Raw genomic sequence first — 25,085 nt, forward strand, 5'->3', positions numbered from 1 at the left:
CAAAATACTCAATTGAATGATAAGTCACTAAATTTTCGTTGTTTTTTTTCTTTTTCTTTTTTTATAATAATTGAATGTCAATTTTACTCCTTATATTAATTTCAACCCAAATGATAAATATTAATTAAATATTTCACCACCTATATTAATTCTAAATCAAATGATAAATATTAATTATATTTGTAATAAGACTTTGTTGATGAAAATTAAAAATTGTAAAGAAAAAAAATCAATTGAATGTTAGTCATTGAATTTTCGTCTATAATTTCTTTTTTATTAATCGAATGTCCTATTTGTAACCTCAATTAAATAATAATTGAATGAATTATAATGTAAAGCATGAAGATTAAAAATTGCTCCGTTGATGAAAAATAAAAACTTATAGCATGAATTATAATGTAAATCATGAAGATTAATAAGAGTTTTGTTGATGAAAAATAAAAATTGATTCGTTGGTGGAAAAAAAAATTGTAAGAACAAAATGGTCAATTCAATGGTAAGTCACCGATCATTTATTTATTTATTATTATTATTTTTTATATTTAATTGAATGTTAGTTTCACATCACTTCTTATATTAATTTCAATCCAAAATGAAAAATATCAATTAAATATTTCACTCCTTATATTATATTAATTCTAAACCAAATAATAAATACTAATTAAATTGGTATTCCAATTATGAGGGTATAATGGGCATATAGTTAGATATGTAGGGGTAAATTTGGCATTTAAAGTTTCTCCACCATCCCCTCTTTTAATATATTTAGATTAGATAGATAGATTGATAGAGAGATAATTAGCTAATATCAATTAAAAAAAATAATTGAATTGAATTGATATTGATCATTGATTCTTCTATGAATTTCGGTATATGGTCTATGCCCTTTCATCTTCTTGTATTGAAATTAGTTTAATACAAGGGAAGCATTAATGTTTTTAAAATAAAATCAGTACAAATTAAGTAAATAGACTAAGGACATTATTGACAAAAGGATTTTTTTTTTTTTTTTTTTAAAGGTTGATGGCAAAATGGAAAAAATGGGTATTAGGTGAGGGTATATTAAGCCTATTGCTAAACATGTAAGGGTGAAATTAGTATTTAAAAGTTGAGTAATGCTATTTACAGTCGCTCATTGTCGTAATCGCCTTATATAGCATACATGTGACGGTTAATAATTTAATATATTAATTTAGTAATTTTTTATTATCTTACGTAACAAATCACTAATCGTAACATGTATATTACGTAAAGCAACTACAGTAGTGGACAACTGCAAATAACAATATTCTTAAAAGTTTCTTGTTATTCCTTCCATCTTAAATTAAATATTGTAAATAAATAAGAGAGTGACTTGGGTTCTTTACATCGCACTCGATACAGATATGATAGGGATTGAAAGAAGAACCCTGCTGGCTATACTGCTCGTGTGAAAATAGGGCCTATACAGGCCATTCACAATACATGGGAGGTGGGTGAATTTTTATTTTTATTTTTATTTTTATTATTTTTTTAAATAATCACCCACTCCCTCCACCCAGGCATGTGAGTCGGCGTCCCTGTGCAGCAGGCAAAATTCTTGAAAGAATAGTGTACCAAACGTGACTTTCGCACCAACCTCCTTCCTCTCCTTCATCCCAACTTCCATCTCCGTCACTTTGCACTGAATTGTCTTTTCCGGAAAATGTGATACAGAATTGATGGGGTGGGACCGACAACGTGGGTAGAATGAAGAAGACGAGGAAACAGACGACGTTATTTCAGAGATATTCACAAAAAGAAGGCTACTTCACACAATTGAAATACAATATATTATCACACCATCTCGATATAACAAATTATTTTCTTAGAGAAGTGTCATTTTACAACGCCAAATGCAAGGGTTAGGTTATAATTAACATGTAATCAACCATCCTTTCGACATAAATAAAAAAATTTAAAAACAGTTTTTCGACCATGGAACTGATTAATCAGAAAGACTTTAGTGGCTAATTAATTAAGGTTTAGTGGACTAATCAATTAAGTTTATTGCTAGGCAACCAAGTTACAGTCAATATTCTCATGAAACTTCCAACATAAACAAATACTGTTGGCAAAAATCAGCACTCTATTTTTGCACTTCACCATGTATCCGATTAAAGATTTTATATGTTTACTAATTATTTGACTGTTGGTAGTTCTCCTTGTATTTATTTTCCGGGATTAATTTTATATAATTCCATTATAAGAGATAAAGAAACTTTATTCAAGGTGACTCTCATTATGAGAACCATTATAACTCAAAAAAGAGTGGCCTAGGTTATTTATATCCCATTCGACACTGATACAAAGTCAGGTTTTAAGACAGATACAGAAATATGCAAAAGTTAGGTGCCAAAAGCTGAATTATATGTCAACTCTCCATAGTATTACCAACTTAAACTAATTGGGATCTTAAACAATCAAACTTTTGAGGGCAGTAGGTGAGGTCAGCTGTTAGATTTGAAGTTTATGGTCAAATCTTCATAAAAGTTTTAGAAAAGAAAAAAAGTTCATTGGCAAATTTATCAAGATAGTCCTCTAAGCAATGGTCAAGAGGATAAATGTAACGTATCCATTGGGCGGAAAGCTCCAAAAACACAAGTTTATTCCAATAGATTTTGAAGAACGAGATTATAATAACAATTATGAAGTAAATCAGATCACGCGACGAAAAACAAGATTAAATTTGTAAAAGAGGAATAAAGAAAATTAACACATAGGAAACGCCGTTTTCATTAAACAATATGGAGAAAACAAGTCAATTTAGTTAACTGTTACAATTAAAACTGAAGATAGGTGTCTCTAATTTATAAGCCACAACCAAAAACCTAAAAGAGTCCTAAAAGATGAGGAAATATTTTATAATTAGGAGAAAGCTTGGATGGGATTCTAGTTTCCTATTTTATCTTGGATACAATTTGATTTCCTTTTCAAATTTGGATTCTAATTGATTCCTTTTTAAGCCAAGTCAAACACGTAATCCCAAGACTCTTATTCCATATTAGAGTCACAAACCTAACAATCTCCACCTTGACTCTAATTCCAGTGCTACGAACGAAACTTCTAGATTTCAAATTCATCTGCATCGAAATTAATTGATCGAATCTCGTCAACACAATAACCACTCCATATAAACCAAATACTCGTCCTCTGCTCGAGGTCCACAGCTGACACCCGAACCCAATCCCCAGGGTTCCCAATTCCACCAATGAATTAATGTTGATTACACAGGGCAGAAGCAAACCCTGTAGCAAGAACCAAATCAGATGCTTGATCAGAAAGCCCCTTGCTGGAACTGTCGCCTTCAACGTCCCTAGAAGCATCCCAGACATTGTTGACATCATGGTACCTACGCTTGATGAGTCCTACCCCAGCAACTAAACACGGTGTACTCGCTGAAATTGGAGGCAAAGAGGAATCACCAACGCTTTCCCTAGTAGTGTTCTGAATGGATTCAAAGCCCAAAACAAGAGGTACTATACCAAACTGAACTTCCACCACAATACTAAACTTGTCCAAATCTCTCATCTTAATTGGTTTTGCACTCCCCTGCAAAATGTACAACTGGGATCTTTTCCGTCCCTCCAGTACAATATGGACTCCCTTTCAGACCTTCAAGACTCCACCCCCACCAAAGAATTTATACCATTTTGCATCCAGTGTATTTAGCGAAATGAGATTCCTTTTCAGGTCAAGAACATATCGAACTTGATCAATTGTTCTAAATGTTCTATCCCGCAGTCTCAATTTGACTCGACCGATCCCAGGAATATGGCAAGATTGGTTGTTTCCCACTACAACTCCACCTTGCCGAACAACCTCATATGTCTGAAATAAATTCCTATCGGAACACATATGGTGTGAACATACTGAATCAAGAATCCACTCCTCATTAGGCCTAGACTCCACATCAGATACCACAATCAACATCACCTCTTCGCTATCTGAACAATTCTCAACTACATTGGTTTCGTCTGAATTCAAAGGTTGCACCTTACGATTTGCAGCTAAATCACCTTTAGCCTTCAACATATCGCAATCTTTTTGAATATGTCCCTTCCTTTTGCAATAGTAACAGGTCGCATTGCTAAATCAGACTCTCGATCAGCCTCTTCGTTGACCACATTGAGATACAAGAGCTTCCCCATCTCTTGATGAAGCTCCAACCAAATGCTTCATTTTCTCTTTTGAGTGCAAACCACATAGACATCTTCTACAGTCAAAATATCTCGACTATAAAAGATAGTATCCTGAAACGACGCATAAGATCTAGATAGTGAACACAACAGGATCAAGGCAAGATCCTCTTCATCGTACTTAACTTCCAACATCTCTAGATCTGCAACCATTTCCTTGAACAAGGCAACATGGTTTTCCAACGACTCTCCTTCCGCCATTCGATGTGAATACAGCTTCTGCTTGAGAGCCAGTTTACTTGTAAGACTCTTAGTCATACACAACTGCTCCAACTTCAACCACAAAGTAGTCGTCGCTTTCTCCTTCAAGATATCTTGTAGAATATTGTTGGACAGATGAAGATGAATAAATGAAACAACCTTCCGATCATTTCGTTGTTTCTCCTCCATTGTCCAATCAGCTGGCATGTTCTCAATACCCAGTAATGGATCATCCAAATTTAGTTGCGCCAAAATAGCCCTCATCTTTACTTGTCACAACGAGAACCTTATATTGCAATCTAACAGCGGGACATCATACTTCAACCCAACCATCGCATAAGAATCTCAACCAATCAATATAAAACCAACAATCTCGCTCTGATACCACTTGTTGGCGCGGAAGCTCCAAAAACACAAGTTGATTCCAATGGATTTTGAAGAACGGATTATAATGACAATTATGAAGTAAACCAGATCACGCGATGAAAAACAAGATTAAATTTGTAAAAGAGGAACAAAGAAAATTAACGAATAGTAAACGATGTTTTATAGAACAATATGGAGAATACAAGCTAATTTAGTTAACTGTTACAATTAAAACTGAAATGAGGTGTCTCTAATTTATAGGCCACAACCAAAAACTTAAAAAGAGTCCTAAAAGGTAAGAAAATATAATATAATTAGGAGAAAACGTGAACGAGATTCTAGTTTCCTATTTTATCTTGGACGCAATTTGATTTCCTTTTCAAACTTGGATTCTAATTAATTCCTTTCTAAGCTCCTATTCCCTATTAGAGACACAAACCTAACAGTATCATTATTAAAATTAGTCTACTTTTTTTTTATTCATCTTCTTCCTTGTCCCATCCCGATCTTACCCCACCCCAGCTCCCTTTCTCACCAACCCATTCCTCTTCTTCATCCCAACTTCCATCCCCATCGCTTTGCATTGAAATGTCTTCTCAGGAAAATGGGATACAACTTTGAAGGGTAGGGCCTTCATGTTGGGTAGGATGAAGAAGACGAGGAAACAGACAAGGTTATTTCCTAGATATTCACAAAAAGAAGGCTACTTTTCATAATTACTTACAAAATGAGGCTCTAATTTATCTTATTTCACCCAACTTGGTGCGCCTTTTCAAAAAAATTAAAATTATTTCCAAAGTATTAAATTTTTCTTGCAACTCGTATAGGCTGAAAACAATGTATGATTAAAAACAAGAGTAGTTATTGACCATTCAAGCATCAATTTGGACAAACCATTCTGGCTTTCTTTATCTGTTCGTACTAAGAATTTGCTATGTATTTCATTAGGTCACATCAAAATCTTCATTATCACTTTTTGAGCAGTGATTGATTCCTGCTTATAAAGGAAGAAATGAAGAAATTTGAATTTACCTTAAGAAATTTGTAGCCATGAAAACATCTCATAGAGCCTTTATTTTCCTTCTTCATGTTCTGCTTATTTCTTTACATCCAGTGAAGATCACGTCGTCTGCAAGAACAGAAGCAGCGGCTATTGTGAAGTGGAAGAACAGCTTGTCTTCTCCTCCTCTGAATTTATGGTCCCTTGGAAATCTTCAAAATCTTTGCAGATGGACAGGAATTCTCTGCAACAACGGGGGATCGGTTTCTGAGATAAACTTATCCAATGCAGGCCTCTCTGGCACCCTTGACCAGCTTGATTTTACTGCATTTCCAAACCTGACGAGACTCAACCTCAGTTTTAACAATTTCAGCGGGTCGATACCATCTAGTATTGGAAGTGTCTCCAATATCACTTTCTTGGACTTGAGTAACAATGTATTGGAGGACATCATTCCAGTGGAGATTGGAAATTTGACAGAGCTTCAATACATTAGTTTGCACAACAACAATCTCAAAGGTCAAGTTCCACATCAAATTGGGAAGCTTCAAAAGGTCGAACACATGGATGTTGGATCAAATCACTTGGTGAGTCCCCAATGGTCTCAAATCACAAGCTTCCCTTTGCTGACATATCTCAGCTTTGGTGATAACGAAATCACCTCAGGATTTCCAGATTTTATACTTGGTTGCTGGAATCTTACTTATCTTGATTTGTCTCAAAACCACTTAACTGGACTAATTCCCGAATCATTATTCGTCAATCTAGGCAAGCTTGAATATCTGAACCTTTCTACCAATTCCTTCCAAGGGCCATTGTCATCAAATCTTACCAAACTGTCAAAGTTGAAAAATCTTCGCTTAGCAACCAACAAACCTTCTGGCTCAGTCCCTGATATTTTCAACTCGATGCCTAATCTCGAAATTCTTGAACTGTTTACCAATTCATTCGAAGGAAAGATACCCTCTTCTTTAGGACAACTCAAGAATCTACAGAAACTAGATTTGCGAGAGAATGGCCTGAATTCCACAATTCCTTCGGAGCTTGGCTTGTGCACCAACCTTACCTATTTGGCTTTAGCCAAAAATTCACTTACTGAATCCTTGCCTTTGTCCTTGTCGAATCTGACCAAGCTGATAGAGTTGGGTTTATCGGATAATAATCTATCCGGTGATGTTTCGCCTTATTTCATCTCAAATTGGACCCAACTAATATCATTGCAGCTTCAAAATAATTCTTTCACTGGGGAAATTCCATCTGAAATAGGCTTACTGACGGAACTCAAATATCTTTTTCTATACAACAATAAATTTTCAGGCTCCATCCCTCCCGAGATTGGAAACCTGAAAAATTTGATGAAGATGGGCCTTTCAAGAAACCGGTTTTCCGGCATAATACCTCAAACAATCAAGAACCTGACAAATTTACAGATCCTGCAACTTTTCTCCAACAGTCTTACTGGAACTGTTCCACCTAAGATTGGAGACTTAACATCACTAGAGATGCTTGATGTAAGCGCAAACCAATTAAGTGGGCAGTTGCTAGATTTCATCTCGAACCTCAGTGCCCTGCAAACTATTTTCCTGTTCTCTAATGAATTTTCAGGAATCATTCCCCACGACTTGGGAAAGAATAGTCCCAAATTGGCAAATGTTAGTTTTTCAAACAATAACTTCACAGGTGAACTGCCTTCTGGATTATGCAGTGGCTTTCTTCTCAATCAATTTACAGTGAATAACAACAATTTTACCGGGAGGTTACCCGGTTGCCTGAAGAATTGCTCGAGCCTTAATAGAGTACGGCTTGAAGGCAACCGATTTTCTGGGAATATTTCAGAGGCATTTGGAGTTCATCCGAATCTCGAGTTCATCTCTCTCAGCAGAAATCAATTCACAGGACAACTTTTAACTAAGTGGGGACAATATGAAAGGCTTACAAATCTTCAGATGGATCAAAATAAAATTTCTGGAGTGATTCCAGCCGAGCTAGGCAATTTAACACAGTTGCGTGTCCTAAATCTGGATTCGAATGAACTGATAGGTGAAATTCCTGTTGGACTGGGAAATTTAACTGAACTGCTCAATCTCTATCTGAGCAACAATCAGTTGACTGGAGAGATTCCTCGAACTATTGGGCGCTTAACAAAGCTCCAATATCTTGATTTATCAGCAAACAAAATAGAAGGAGATATTTCAGAAGATCTAGGCAATTGTGAGAGCTTGCAGTTCTTGAACTTGAGCAACAACATTTTATCAGGGAATATCCCGTCAGAACTTGGCAACTTAAATGGGTTACGATACTTGTTGGACCTTAGTAATAATTCACTTTCAGGAACAATTCCTCCAAACTTGGGAAAGCTTACCTCTTTGGAGAATCTGAACCTGTCACATAACAAGATTTCAGGTAGAATCCCTTCAGCATTATCTGCTATGGTCAGTCTGAGATTCATGGATTTCTCCTTCAATTACTTTTTGGGTCCAATCCCGACTGGTGATCCATTTAGGAAAGCACCCGCCAAAGCTTTTATAGAGAACTCTGGCCTGTGTGGAAATGCAAACGGGTTATCGCTTTGTGATGAGGTCTCTTCAACTTCCAAGTCACAGAATAACGATCGAAAAATCCATATAGCTGTAATTGTTACAGTTGTCAGCCTCATAATTTTGGCAATCACTATTGTTGGATGTCTCATCTTTTGGTCGAAAACCAAGCCAAATAATGACAAAACCAAAACTGCACCAGAATTTGAGAATTTGGAATCTCTCATTTGGGAAAGAGAAGGAAAATTTACAATTGGAGATATTGTCAAAGCAACTGAAGATTTTAGTGCGAAATACTGCATTGGAAGTGGAGGATTTGGAAGTGTTTATAGAGCAGTTTTGACATCTGAGCAGATTGTAGCAGTTAAAAAGCTCAGCATGTCAGACTCAAGTGATGTACAGATGGGCAATCGTCGTAGTTTTGAGAATGAGATTCGAACATTGACAGAAATACGGCATCGGAACATAATCAAGCTCCACGGATTTTGTTCCTGGAGAGGGTTCATGTACTTGGTCTACGAGTATATAGAAAAGGGTAGCTTGGGGAAAGTTTTGCATGATGATATGGAGGCATTCGAACTAGGCTGGGCTATTGAGGCTGAAAATCGTCCAGGGAGTGGCTCATGCACTGGCTTACTTGCATCACGACTGCTCCCCGCCTATTGTCCACCGGGATGTATCAGTAAACAATATTCTACTTGAGTCAGATTTTGAGCCACGGCTCTCAGATTTTGGCACAGCTAAGCTACTGATTTTGGATTCATCAAATTGGACCACAGTTGCTGGTTCTTATGGCTACATGGCACCTGGTAATTTAGTACTGTTATATGTATCTTGTCCATTGCCCATTCCTTATTCTGCTTTAGTGTATCTGCTCTTCCTTAGGAAGTATATAGCTGCTTTTCTGTACCTGTGTTTTGAGAAGATGTAACAAGTTAACTTTTTCGGAAATGCAGAGCTAGCACTTACAATGAAAGTTACAGAGAAATATGATGTTTACAGCTTTGGAGTGGTGGCATTGGAGATAATGATGGGACGGCACCCGGGAGAGTTCATATCTTCACTTTCATCCTCAACAACAACAGCAGCATTGCAAGGTAATCCCGATTTGTTTTTGAAAGATCAGCTTGACCAACGGCTTTCACCTCCTACTGGCCAAATAGCAGAGAGAGTGGTGTTTTTAGTAACCATTGCATTAGCATGCACACAGGCCTCACCAGAGTCGCGGCCTAACATGCGTTTTGTTGCACAAGAATTGTCAGCTAAAACTCAGGCTTACTTCCAGAGCCACTGGGAACAATAACAATTAGGAAACTAACAGATTTCCAGAAATAGGAGTCCAGCAAGAGTGTTTTGAAAATCTTAGAATATAATCATCACTTGTATTGTACAACGTAATTATATTGATGCGCTGTATCATATAGTAGGATAAGGGTGTACAAATATGCAACAATCACACTGAAAATGGATGCATTCTTCGTTTTATCCTTCATCTTCACACACTGAAAATGGATGCATTCTTCGTTTTAGCCATTGTAGATATTATAATTGACAATAAAGCATTTGATGCTGATGATCCGATTCTATTTTGAAAATATAAAGCAGATAGAAAATTATAAAATTATGAACATGGATCAACTATTAACATGGTAGCACAAATGCACTATTTAGGGGTGTCAATGAGCTGAGCTTTTAAGGTTTGACCCAAGCTTTCGGCTCGAGCTTTACCGAGCCAAGCCGGCTTTTTTTTTTTCCAGCTGTCGGGAAGCTATAAAGCTGCCTGTTGAGGCAGCAGAGCAGTTTTATAGCTGCCTGTTCGTAGCTATAAGGCGACAATTGGCAGTAGATTAGCTGTCGGTTTGGCAGCAGAAATGCAGCCTCAACAGGCAGCTATGAAGCTGTCAGTTAAGGCGGCAGCATATCTGCTACCAATCTGTTTCCTGTTTGGCAGATTTGCTGCCAAACAGGTTGATTTTTTTAAAAAAAAAATTTAAAATTTAAATGGGCTGGGCCAGGCTCAAGCCGACTCCCCGAAAATGGGCTCGAGTTGGCGAGCCCGATTGTCATCTTTATCAGTACTACTATGACCAAGTTTTTCTTCTTTGAGATAGTTGAGTGAAAATACAGACATCGATGCATATCATATACCAAGTTGATTGCAACAGAAAAGGAGTACTAGCATTAAAAACCATCTCCAAACTTGACATGAAATCATAATTTGATACACATTTGTAGAAATCTGGTTTTAATTGTTGATTGATTGATGTACCATATTTTGGATGATTAGGATTGATTGATGTACCATATTTGAACTTTCCTTTTTTCGATAGGCTAATTAGCTCTCTCCTAATTTACGAGATTGTTTACCATCTTTACCTTCATACTTTGTATTCAAATAGCTGAACAGATGAATAAACAATAATCAATTCACACAATCATTCGTCTATTATTCTCTTCATGGTATTAGAGCTAGGCTCCAAATCAACCTAGCAATCAATGACAACCAACAGTAAGGATTTTACAACTTCTGAATCCTCTCTAAGTGAGACAGAAATTATCTCCTCGATGGGCTCCAATAATGTCAAAAATCCTTCTTTTCAATGGAAGGAATTTTTTAGCATGGGCTCAATCTATCAAATTGCTAATTGAAGGCAAAGGAAAAATAGGTTACCTCACTAGTGACACCAAGCAGCCGACTAAAACCACTCTTCTTCGGAAGTGGAGATCTAAGAATGTCATGATAACTACATCACTGGCGGAGCCAGCACCCGGCGAGCCGGCATGGCCGCCCGTGCTGGCTCTAGTAGGAAAGGATTTTCACGTTGATGTAGTTATTATGTTAAATATGTAAAATTGTACCTCTATTCACATTTATGATTGTAGCTCATTTGGTAGGGCATTGGTTTTGCAAGTGAGAGGTAACCGGTTCGACTCCTCTTCTTTCCAATTTTTCTTTTAATTTTTCAAATACAATAAATAATAGTTAAATAATTGTATACTATTTTGTTTTAACTAGCACTGATGTAGCTTTGTTTCTCAATTGGGAATTCCATTTTTATCATATCAGAGATATGGGATTCGATTCCCTTCACCTCTTCTTCTTCTTTTTAATTTTTTAACACAATAAATAATAATTAAACAATTCTATATTAATAGTTTTTGTTTCTAAAAAAAATCTTTAAAAAAATTTGTTAACTCAAATTATTACTTCATAGTATATACTTTTATTATTATATTTTATCAATTTATTTTGTAAAATTCAAATTTGGACAATTTAATTACTGATCTTTATTATTTTAAGAGTTTGAAAAAAAGATTTCTTTTTTCGGGTAAAAATAGCTTTAAAAATCATTGCTTTAAAAATTTATTGACTGAAATTATTATTTCATAATATATACTTTAATTGTTAAATTTTATCAATTTATTTTGTAAAATTCTTTGTTCTTCTCAGAGTTAGAAAAATACTTTTCTTTTTGAGAGCAAAAATAGCTCTGAAATTCATTATTTTTTAATTTTTCTCTTTATCGATTAATCAATACATATAAACTTCATCTTGTCTCGCTTAAATTCATAAAAATTTGAAACTTGATAATAATTATATGACTCAAAAAAATGTATTTTTATTCTTTATTATTTTGAGTTGTACTGAATTATATTTTAATATTTATATTATTTTACATTTTAGTGCATTTATATATTGATTGGAGATTCTTTTAATATAAGTTAATTAAATATTGGTAAACAATATCGCTATATAGGATGGTGTTTGATAAATGCTCCACTCACCGCCTAGCTCACTCGAGCAGCTGGATTCGTCCCTGACTACATGGCTCGTGAATTCCATGATTCCATTCATAGGGAAAACTTACCTATTTCTGTCGAAGGCAAAGGAGGTATGGGAAGCAGTGAAATAAACCTACGCTGATGGAGAAAATGCGTCACAAATTTTTGAAATTGGCAAATCAAATAGGGAGAAAGAGAGGTCACAGATTATTACTTGGAAATGACTAATTTGTGGCAAGAACTCGACCTTAGCCTTGACGAGGAATGAGATTGCCCCGATGATAAGGTGTGCTACAAGAAAAGGGTCGAAAATGAGCTGGTCTATGAATTCCTTGTTGTTCTTAATTGCGAATTGGATGAAGTAAAGGGGATAATCTTAGGCCAACGATCCCTACCATCTACTCGGAAAGCTTTTTCAAAAGTGAGAAGAGATGAAACTCGTCGGAAAATCATGTTGAAGAGCGACGATTCTGACATCGTGATGGAGCCTTTTGCGATGGGGTCAAGACGAAATTGACATGGGTCTTCTAGTTACCGGCCAACTGGATTGAAAAGAAATAGTGGGCTTGCAAGTAATGGACAAGTAGTAAAAGGTCAAATGGATGGCTTGAAAAATTCTATAATGGGTCAGCTGAAACTGCTGGGACACTTAGGCCTACTGGACATAATATTGGGCCTGGAATAAATCTTTCAAAAGGCTCAAAACAAAGAAGATGACCTTGTTGTAAACACTCAAGTAAACCAGGATACAATGAAGATACTTGTTGGGATAAACATGGGAAGCCCACCGACTCGAAACCAAGACAAAGTACTAGGAGTCGAGGCTATCATGCATCAATTGACCTAGCTTAAAATACTAAGGAAAATAATTCCACTCCAAGTGCATTTAATTCTGAACAATTGGAACAACTGTATCAACTTTTCTCCAACCTTTAAGCTTCGTGTCAACATTCCACTCACTCACTCACTGTCCTTCGAGTTCACTAGCTCACAAAGGTAATCATTTAAGAGCCTTGACAACCTCCTCAAAATACAAAATTTCATGGATCATTGACTCAAGTACGTCCGATCACATAACTGATTCTTACCACATTTTCTCCACATACTCCCCATGTGTTGTCAATATTAAAATTAAGATTGCGGATCAACCGTTGCACGAGAAGGGAGTATCCAAATATCTAAATCTATAACTCTAAAATTCGTACTTCATGTCCCAAATTTATCGTGTAATTTGTTATCCATTAGCCAGTTAACAAAAAATTTCAATTGCTTCGCTAAATTCTTTCCATCTCACTGTATCTTTCAGGACCTATCATCGGAGAATACGCTTGATAGTGCTAAAGAGTATAAGGGACTCTACTACTTTCAGGATGTAGATATGAGTAAGCCAACTCATATCGCAATTTGTAATTCTGCATTTGCCTCTAGGGATAGTGAAATTTTATTATGGCATTACAAATGGGGCTCCCTAACATGCAATATCTAAAACGTGTACTCCCATCTATTTTTTTTTAAAATAAAACTCTTTTTCACTTTCAATGTGAGATTTGTAAACTCGCCAAACACCAATGGAGTGTATTTCCGAAATCCATATACAAACTATCTAAACCATTTACTATGATCTATAGTGATCTATGGGAGACCTCACGAGTCCCAAATCCCACTCACACAAGATGGTTTGTTACATTTATAGATGATCATACTCGGATTTGTTGGGTTTACATGCTGAAAGAAAAAATTGATGTTCATTCAGTATTTATCAACTTTCACTCAATGATTCAAACACAAATTCAAATCCTTCGAATCGATAACAGTATTGAATACTTCAACACGTCCTTAAAGGACAACCTTCGTCCATCGAAGCTCTTGTGTCGACACTCCTCAACAAAATGGGATTACCAAATGCAAAAATAAATACCTTCTTGAAGTTGCTCGTGCTTTGATGTCCAAAATATGTCAAAAACATTCTGGGAAACTTTGTTCTAACCTCTACCTACCTTATCAATCGAATGTCTAGTTGCATACTCAACTTCGAATCACCCCTTCGAAACTTCAAAGATTCTTTCCTGCCTCATGACTATACTTAGACTTACATCTCAAGATATTTGGTTGTATTACATTTGTCCATATTCATTCTCACCATCAAAATAAACTAGATCCTCGCAATTAAATGTGTATTCATTGGATACTTAGCCACTCAAAAGGGCTACAAAAGTTGCGATGCAATGTCCCGAAATTTCATAGAGTAAGATTAAATTTGTGTGCTATATTTTAATATTTTGGAAGTGTAGGGGGTAAAATATATATAAAGTAAACTTCAAATTTAATTAGGTTAAAATGTGGATATTGACTGAGCGATAATAAGCATATGAATATTGGGCTCGTTGGATAAGTCATAATTAAAGATATATATTAGGCTCAAGAAAATGTTAATTTGGATTAGAGGAGCCTAAGTTATTGAGGTCGAAATATTTAGCCTTAAATTATTATTATTATTTTAGAGTATGGATTGTATTTGGGTGATTTCACGTGCAAGATTCTTGGTGGGTGGTGGTTAGTGATTGTTTTGTTTATTAAATTTAGATTTAAAAAAAAAAAAGAATGAATAAGAAAAAGAAAAAGAAAAAGGGATGAGGTAATGGTCAGCCACGTGAATGGATGTGAGGTTTCAAGTAGTATGGTTTGGTGACACATACATGAGATAAGACTTAGTCAAATATTTGATTTCAAACTACGTTTCTTCTACCTTTATCCACTTAACTTATCCCACACGTTTTCCACTATGCCAACTCTTTAGTATGGAGGTTATTATTGCCTATGAATATAGATGCATATCATGATAGAAAAGAAACAAAAAGATATATATCCAGGCATGGTATAAGCAGAGGCATAGAAAAAAGGGGAAATGAATCTTTGGAACGTGGAATTTTGTTTTGACTTCCAAAATTTAAGCATTTTAATAAGGTAGGATATGAAGTGCAGTATTTTTATATCCCGTTTAATTATTTTTTTCACATGCTGACGAATTTTATACTCATGAAAGTTAAAGTTATAATATGAATGATATGGCCATTCCGGTACAATGAAATGATAAGATATGATGTGAGATCTTACCGGATTTTAAAGTTATGCGACGGTATGATATTCTCACACATGTTTTAAAAATTATTCGGGATCGCACCATTAAAATTTTTATATCCTATTGAGTATTCTCATATACTCACCATTTTCCCTACGTCTCACATGTTAGATCGAGTTGTGACGGAGCGTGGTAGTTCGATGGCATAGTTGTGCTTTGATTCGCTGGATAAAGGACTAAATTAACACATAATTTTTATTTATTTTAAGTTACTGCAATGGACATTTAGTTATAAATAAATTTTTGTACATGCTTAATTGTAGATGAATATATATAGTCTGCATTTTAAATAAAATTTTGAATTAAAGGTTTTTTTTTTTTTTGACTGATTTGGTTGTTAGAAAGAGTCTGGATATGTTTTACAATTTAGTTTATGCTAAAGATTACCTTTATGAACCTTTCCGTGATATACCCATAAAAGAAACATATGGTCAAAGCATGATACTGTGTATTCTTACTATTCAAGCTTGAACATAGACAATCCCGTTAAACTGCAAACCGAAACGTGGAACAACTCTAGAAATTTGTCTAATCGATTTATAGTTTGCATGCATGTCTAAATTATTGCACCTACCATAATGATGTTAATTTAATTGTATTCTGACTTCTGAGGCCACGTACCACACGCTGAAGGAAGCGAAAATATATTGCTTGGGAATCTTTTAATTTCTGGAGACATATTTTGCCTTGTGTCTTTGCATGGTTGCGGAAAAAAACAAAAGGAAAGAAAATTATATTGATTACTGCATAGGTATACGTGCATATATAAATAAAAATATTGCATGCCATGTTTGAGACTTCACATATGGGTAGGGATAACAGTTCTATGCATGCCTGTGTATGTTTATGGTATACTATTTCCACCTTCCGTACACGTCCAATTAAGTTAATTTTAGTTGTGATAATTGTAATAGAAATTTATCACAAAGATTTAGGGATAATTATTATTCATTCATAAGAAATTAGAGGAATTTTTAAAATTTTATTTTAACCCTTGGTAGCGACTTAAGAAAATTTTTGAGTCATTTACATACGATCCAGCCATAAAATGAATATTTGTAAGTCTTGATATCACATTCTTTGAAAAGATACCTTACTTCTAAAAACTCTATCTTCAGAGGGAGAATTTGAGTGAAGATAAGTTTATCGATTTTGATCTCTCTCACTCTAAACATATCTTAAACACAGATTCAATTTCCGATTTGTTACATATAGAACAAAACTTGAACTCAGGGAGAGATGTAGGAAAACAAAAGGAGAAAGAGATACTAGTTTACTCAATGAAGCCAAAGCCAAAGGAGAACCTCATAATTGAAGTACCAAGAGCATTGGAACTGGTGATAGCTCCAGATTCTCATGAGTCTAAATCTCTAGATATTAATCTATTCATTGCACTTAGAAAACAGACTAGTTCATGTACTCTTCACACCATCTCTAAATTCATATCATATAATGCTCTATCTACAGGGTTCCATAATTTTACATCTAACCTTAATAGTACAACAATTACAAGAAATATTTAGAAAGCATTAAAATGTTTGAAATGGAAAGAAGCAGTGATGGAAAAAATATAAGCTCTACTAAAAAATGAGACTTGGGATATTATGAATCTACCGAGAGGAAAGAGATCCCTGGGTTGCAAATGGGTGTTCAATGAAAAATATAAGGCTAATGGAACAGTGGAAAGATATAATGCCTGCCTTGTGGCAAAGAGGTATACAGAAACCTACCGCATAGACTATACAGTGACGTTTGCACTGGTCGCAAAGCTCAATACCATACGAGTCATCTAGTCTTTAACAGCCGATTTGGATCGACCACTTTAACAACTCGATATTAAAAACAAGTTTCTAAATGGAGAATTGGAAGACAAAGTGTTCATGGAACTATCACTAGGCTTCTTTCCAAATGAAGAAAATTGAGTTAGTAAACTCAAAAAATCCCTATATACCTCAGGCAATTTCCAAGAGCATGATTTATCAATTTACTAAAGTGTTGAAAAGTCGAGGATCTCAGCAAGGACAATCAGATCACACTATGTTCTTCCAACAATCAAAAAGTGGTAAGAAAACAATTGTAATTGTATACGTAGATAATATAGTACTAACTGAAGACAATATAATTGAGATGGAAAGATTGAAGAAACACTTAGCAACGAAATTTGAGTTAAAAGACCTAGGATAAATGAGATATTTCTTAGAAATGGAAGTCACAAGATCAAAAAGAGGTATCAGTGTCTCACAATGGAAATGCATTCACGATTTCCTACTTGAAACATATATGCTTGAATGTAAGCCAAGTGATACACCAATTGATACAAGAAGGAAATGAAAAGATGCTGGAAAGCCAATCGAGAAAGATAGATATCAATGACTAGTAGGGAGGTTAATCTATCTATCTCACACTAGACTAGATATTACATTTACGGTAAGTATGGTAAGCCAATATATGCATTTACCAAAGGAACCTCATTTGGAAGCAATATATCGAATCCTCAAGTATCTGAAAAGCTCATCTGGAAAGGGACTATATTTCAAGAAAAATGAAGGTAAGGAAATGTAAGTATTCACAAATGCAAATTGGGATGGTTCCACAGAGATAGAAGATCAACTACTGGCTATTGTACATTTGTACGTGGAAACTAGGTAACTTGGAGAAGCAAAAAACAAAATGTAGTAGCAAGAAGTAGTACTAAAGTTGAGTTTAGAGTTATTACGCAAGAAATATGTGAAGGGCCATGGTTAAAGAAACTGTTGGAAGAACTACATGTCTTTGTAAAACTTCCCATCAAACTATACTGTGACAACAAGACAGCAATCAATATTTCCCTCAATCCAATACAACACGATCGAACAAAACTCGTTGATGTAAACAGATACTTTATCAAGAAAAAAGTCAAAGATAAACTTATTTGTATTACGTATGTTCCTACAAAAGAACAAATATAGATATCTTTACCAAAGGGTTTCCATAGAAAAGTTTGGATGATTTTATTCACAAGTCGATATGGTCAATATTTATCATTCAACTTGAGGGGGAGTGTAGAAATCTGGTTTTAATTGTTGATTGATTGATGTACCATATTTAGGATGATTAGGATTGATTGATGTATCATAGTTAAACTTTCCTTCTTTTGGTAGGCTAATTGGCTCTCTCATAATTTAGGAGATTGTTTACCATCTTTACCTCCATTCATTGTATATAAATAGTTGAACAGAAGAATAAACAATAATCAATTTCACACAATCATTCGTGTGTTATTCTCTTTAACATCTAACATCGTTTAAGAAGTAAGCTACATATTTAAGGAAACTGAAATCGAATTCTTAATTTTTAAAATTTACATAGGCATTGCCATTGAAATGCTATCAAAATTTTTGCTTTCGATTACATACACAATATTACTTGCAATTGAAGAAACTACACACAAAAATGATAAGAGTATTGAGGATTGATGTGGCTAAGTATGGAAGGTGAATAACACTCCACTCCACATTGTTTCAGTATAGGGCCAGTTTGTTTTTAGCAAGAAAGGGTCAATTCGAATCCAAACAAGTGAAGAGATTGAAGCTAGAAGAATTGACCAGAGAACAACAATTGTAGGAGTCCTGTTCTACCTTTCCATCTACCCCTTGAAGAAAGGATAGAGGTGAACAATAATCGAAAAGGCAAAAAATAACTTTCCAAAGAGAAACCATATCTATTGTTAATGGCATTAGAAACTCATGCAACCACACCAACCATATTTAGGATTATCAGAGTGGTTGGTGGAATGAGAAGGGTCGTCAATTTGAAGAAGTAGAGCTCCCTAAACTCTGCATCATCATCAGCTTTTGCTGTTACAATGAAGTTTGTATCAACACCATCAAGGGCCTTAAGAAGACCTTGGAAGACTGTAAAATTGATATTATATATCTTAGTTCCAAGCGGGAGCTAAGAGCTATTTAATGTCAATGATTTCTAGTTCAGAAAATCAGTGGAGAATTTTGAGGAAAGTGATGGAAGAATATATATAGATAGAGTATAGAATTTCAACCTAATCTGAGATATGGTGGAAGTTCTATTTGGACATTATGTTTACTAAGAACATTCAAGTTCTTGAAAACTATGTGGAAGATTAATAAGTTTCTAATAGATAAAGCTCATTTAAAAAAAAAAAAAAAAGTTATACTCAATATGAGTGTATTGAGTTAGATAAAAAAAATCATGACAATAGGAATCGCTTCTATACGTCGATGCTAGTCATGAAAGTATGTTTAAATTTAGAGTTACACCAAATAAACCGAGGATTGTATTTTTATTCTTAATTAAGAAATGATTGAATAATTCAACATGAATCGGCTTATAGATTTCATGTTAAAAGCATTTTTAATATTGTGGTAACTTTATAGTTACACTCATGGCCTAATACAGTCGTTTTGACAATTGTACTTGTGTTTTTAACATGGTTAAATCTCGTACAAAAACTTTTGTCATATGGACGAAAATTATTATATTTACGTAAAGTCCTGATGGTAGGTTGTAATTCTAATTTTGATGTTGATTACATTGGATTGGCTAAGCATAAAAAAGAGTGTATAGAAACCATTTTGAAATGGTTGTCCTCGATATTTGAGAGAAAGGACGTGGTTTTAGCAAATTTTATAATTTGTGTTAAAAAGATTATTCGAGTCTTCTTACTCTATCACAAGAGTTATACTATAAAAGCTAATGTGGAATTGCTACCCTGTTGATATTCCTATATTGGAAAGTAACCATAGAAGTCTTCATAAATATCAAAAGACTTTATATATGCACAAAGAAATATCCAGAGAATCATATCTAGTACGATTGAGAGTTAGGAGATAGAAGTATACTATGATGTACACTTGCCCTAACATTGGTCATGTCGTGGATCTTGTCAGTGAGTATCCATATTATATTTAGAAAATGTATTGTGATAACTGAAAGGTATTGCTGTTAGTTATTATATCTCGTTGCCAAAGGAATAACTTGTGATGGAAATAGATATACAATTGTCGACTAAGAATGAAAGTTAGTCGAACACAATTAGTTACTAGACTTGTGCACTCTTGCTATATAAAGTAGCAAGAAACATATATCGTAATGTATATCTTGGTAGTTAAAAAAATTGTTTGGTATAGATATATTGAGCATATAATGATACTAGTTTAGGATATGATATCCATGATAGTTACGTAACTATCTTATATGTTAAGATCTAAAGTATCAAGATGGAATCAAACACTTGATGATATTTTTGCTAGAGACATTAGCAAAGAAAGTGTCTTTGCAATATCTACATAAATGATGATATATAATCATCATACTCTGAAGATGTCTAGAGATATATTTGTTGGTAATATCGAATCTCTAGAATTTTGTAGAATATGATACTTAGTGTATCAAAAATCTCTTGATTGAGTTTTGTGTACCCATAAATGAACAATTTGAGTTCATGTGTAATCTAATATTGGGATTATAAGATAAATGATTTGTATGCACATATAAAGTTTGTTGAAGGGGTTGAGATTAACTCACTCACACGAGCAATTGCTTCAAATGCTTTGATGTTTGTTGAGATGAGATACGGTGATCATGTTGTGTGGATGATCCAGTCGCCTTGATAAAATATCAAGATGAGATTGCAACAAGTAATCGAAATGGATTTTCATATCCATTAAACATGTTTAGTAGCTAGATCGAGTTCTCGATTTGAGATTGCCTGAAGGAATGAACATAAGGAGAACTCAAGTTAAGTATTAGGGAATACCTAAACTAGGATCTTACGGTGTTATTTGTTTACAAAGAATATGACATACGCCTTAAAAAGGGAGAAAACATCGTAGCATGTGTTTCATACTACATTTACTTTTACGATCAATATTGGGTAAATGAATAAATGGATCCCTGCTTTCTCATTGTGTGAAAACTTGAGGTTTATATAACCTATAACTTTTGACTATTTCTTGAGATTTTATTTCAGTGTTGCTACTTTAGTATATTGCCAATAACTATGATTGATTCAGTTTGACAGAGCAAGTCTACGAAACCATCTGATTTAAAAATGAAGGATTCAAGTAGGAAAAGAAAACTATTTTGACCAACATTTATGGTTGTATTCATCGGTCGGACAATTGTGTTTAACCATTTAGGGTATAGAACACAATTGTATTAAACATAATTGTAAATACAATGATACAATATGAGGTTCAAGTATGTTCTATAAGTACTTGAGGGATCAGAAATACTTGAATTAATGTTGAAAAATGAGTTTAGAGTATAGCGAGATGTGATATTCCTCTAACAGAGCTATTATATATCCCTAACAGGTTTATAGTATCGTAAGCTCTAATATTGCTCATTGGTAGCACGATCTATTTGCCGTATGAATCTTTATGAGATAGATCTTGAGAAGAATTTAAGGTGTGACATTCATTGTCACTTGTATTTCGGATCAACCCCATCACGTACGAGTGAAAATCCGTATGAAAATTCATACCAAAATTAAAAAGTCCCTAGAACCATATATTTAAGCATAAAATCTCACAAAAAATGGCACTTAGATTTTGGATAATAATCCCCTTCCATTGTGATCGGGATTGAACCATTGGAGAACAAGAAAATGTAGATTTTGGAGTTTTGGAATGCAAGGTGATTCAACCACACAAAAAGATCTTGGAATTCATCATTTTAAGTAAGTTTCTTGACCCAAAATTCATGTCAAAGTATGCTGTGAATTCCTACAAATGGGCATCATATGCTGGAGTTAAGATTCTAAATGGAAAAAGAAACACAGAATGATTAAACAACTGACGATGACAATGCTATAAGGATTGATTAGGCTTGAAGGAATCAGGACTTCTCACCTGAGTGGCTGCCGAGCTTCAGCAATACTGAGGATAAACATGACAGCAGTCACAGCGTAGCATCAGTGATGAATGTAAAGCATTCCCCCATAACACGAAAAATCACGAAAATAGAAAACTGAGAAAGTGAAAATTTTACAGATAATCATCATTATCTTGATCATTTCCCCCCATCATCTGATTTTGTAACATGACCTCTCTTCTCTTGCCTAATTTTCCATTTTTCAAGGTTATAAGTTTCTTTTTCACCGTCAAAATCCTTTCCTTCAACTATGTAGATGCAATATGGCAATCTTTGTCAGTTATACAAGAAAATATTTGCAGGAAACTTCTTGCAACAGAAGGAATGGCAGCACCATTGGTATGATTTTGATTCTGATCATAGTCCCTTTGTTCCTGAATATTGAGTTTCTTGCGTTTAATCGAATGAAATTTTCTTTGGAACAATATATGGCGGATATAAGTTGCTAAGAATACATCTTGTGAAATGTGTTACATATAATACTATTAAATTTAAAAAATCTACTCATCACTATGTCACCCTAAAAATGTTTTGGCTAATATATGAAAGCATTGTGCCATGTTCAGTGCCTTCAGAAACTTGTAGCATTTGGACATAATATGTCCAGTAATGCAACAAAAATGATTAGAAGAAACTTCTTTAACTTAACTCGTGTATGAGATTATGTGATAGTTGCAAGCTTTTCTTCGGTTGTTGCATGGCATAATTTAGTATATGTCGGGTAATTTCTTGAATTCTTTTATAATGTGATGGTATTTATTAATGTCTAGCATTATTTTACTAAATCACCAGAGAGTCAAAGCTTAATCGAGGTCCAGTGATGAGAAAAGTCCAAATCATTAAAGAAAATAATTTGATGTTTAATTATCTCTAATTTTCTAAAATTTATGTGAAATTATTTATTCACGGTAATTGAATAAAATAATTTATTTTGGACATTATTCGATCAAATTGTGATTCAAATTTGAATATAGTGATTACCAAAAATTTGATTACACTTTCAGAAATTTATCATGTTGCGAAAAAAGAAAAAAAGAAAAAAAAAGGAAATATTATTTATGGTTATTTTAATTATTATTCTCATTGTTTCCTTATGCTTCCATTCCGTAAAGAGCATGTTTTGAGTAGAGGAACGTGTCCAAACCACTTCCCGAAGCAGATAATTTCGCCCCTCTATTCTCCTAATTTCTTTCCTTCCAGTGAAACCCTAGACTAAGAGAATGAAATTGATGCGAACCCCATAGCAATGAAAATTACGAAACCCACAACGAGATTGATGCGGAACCCAAGAACGTCAATACTAACTCGATTTTGGATCTTGAATCCCAAGAATTGAACCAAAAAACTCTAGATTAGCGAAGAACCTAAAACCCCTTGATTATAATTAAAAGAACCCACAATCCGATTGATTAGAACGCCACAAGAAGTTGAATCTTGATAAGTTCCAAGATTGTTCAAGAAGAACAAGAAATTGAAAGAACAATTCTCTCTCTATAATATTAAGTAAAAGTCAAAAGTTCTTACAATGAAAAATATTCTCCTATTTATACTAATCTTTGAATAGAAGTCAAAAGGAAATATAATTTGAATAATCTAACAAAATCCCTAAAATATTCGTCCAATATGGTAGGAGTTTGATTAAGATTGAAATTCTAGTAAAATAAGGAAAAACGCGTAAAAAATGAAAATTGCGCCCAGAAATGAACCATGCTGTCACATTGTTATAACTCGTGCTGCCGCATGGTAATAAAATTTCGGCCATTGAATTCTCAGTCTCATGTCGTGCGGTCGCACCGTGCTGCCGCATGGTTATATTGCCCACTCTCTTCTTCGGCTGCTTGTAACGCATTGATCCATTTTGTTTCAACCTTCGACCCGAACACAAAACTTGTCCCATTTTGAGTCCCGAACATGGTTCCATCAATAGTTTCTTGAACGAGCAATCCCATCGCTTGTTTCACTTGTTTTGCTCTCGATCGCGTCATCGGTCCACCTTCGATTATCAACGGGTCTCGTCTCGCACTTGCCTTCTTCTGGCTCGGCTCTTGGATCACATCATCCCTCCTTCTTCAAAATGATTCGTCCTCGAATCTGAACTTGCATCAAACAGAGAGAGGTCAGATACATTAAAAGTAGCCGAAACATTGTACTCACTTGGTGAATCCATTTTGTATGCATTGTCATTGATCCTCTCGATGATTTGAAACGGTCCATCGCCTCGTGGTTGCAATTTTGACTTCTTCTGTTCTGGAAAACGCTCTTTTCTGAAATGCACCCAGACCCAATCTCCAGGCTTAAATGTAACGCGTCTCCTTCCTTTGTTTCCTTTTGATGCAATCAGCTTTCCTTTCTCTTCGATCTGCATCATGACCTTTTCATGGAGTGTTTTCACCATCTCGGCTTTTCGTTTCCCATCCAAGCTACCTCGTTCATGAACAGGCAAAAGCATGAAATCCATAGGTGTTAGTGGATTAAAATCATAAACAATTTCAAAAGGAGAAAATGAAGTAGTAGAATGTGTAGCTCGATTATATGCAAACTCTATAAACGGTAAATACTTTTCCCATGATTTCAAATTTTTATTGATCACTGTCTTAAGTAGTTGAGTCATAGTTTGATTAACCACCTCAATTTGTCCATCTGTTTGTGGGTGACAAGTTGTAGAAAATAATAACTTAGTTCCTAACTTACTCCACAGAACACGCCAAAAATGACTCAAAAACTTCATGTCCCTATCAGACACTATACTTTTAGGTGCTCCATGTAAACGTATTATTTCTCTAAAGAATAAGTCTGCAATATTAGTAGCATCGTTAGTTTTATGACATGGTATGAAGTGCGCCATCTTACTAAACCTATCGACCACTACAAATATTGAATCCCGACCCCCTTTTTGTCTTAGGCAAACCTAACACAAAGTCCATAGATATGTCTACCCAAGGTTCACTAGG

At 34.7% G+C, this 25,085-nt stretch overlaps 2 long non-coding RNA genes and 1 pseudogene across 2 annotated transcripts; 1 reads left to right on the forward strand and 2 right to left on the reverse strand.

Annotated features, from left to right (window-relative positions):
- Positions 1-1,317: 1,317 nt before the first annotated feature.
- On the reverse strand, positions 1,318-5,898 carry LOC111369759. Its single transcript, XR_002698249.1, has 2 exons — positions 5,817-5,898; positions 1,318-1,672 (listed from the first exon to the last, which is right to left on the reverse strand). It is a non-coding gene; the product is annotated as an uncharacterized LOC111369759 (long non-coding RNA).
- On the forward strand, positions 5,291-9,766 carry LOC111369757 (annotated as a pseudogene).
- Positions 9,102-11,071, reverse strand: LOC111369758. The gene is made up of 3 exons (XR_002698248.1): positions 10,993-11,071; positions 9,322-9,550; positions 9,102-9,231 (listed from the first exon to the last, which is right to left on the reverse strand). It is a non-coding gene; the product is annotated as an uncharacterized LOC111369758 (long non-coding RNA).
- Positions 11,072-25,085: the final 14,014 nt, after the last annotated feature.

This window comes from Olea europaea, chromosome 20 (genome assembly GCF_002742605.1).
Source record: "Olea europaea var. sylvestris chromosome 20, O_europaea_v1, whole genome shotgun sequence".
NCBI classification, from domain to species: domain Eukaryota; kingdom Viridiplantae; phylum Streptophyta; class Magnoliopsida; order Lamiales; family Oleaceae; genus Olea; species Olea europaea.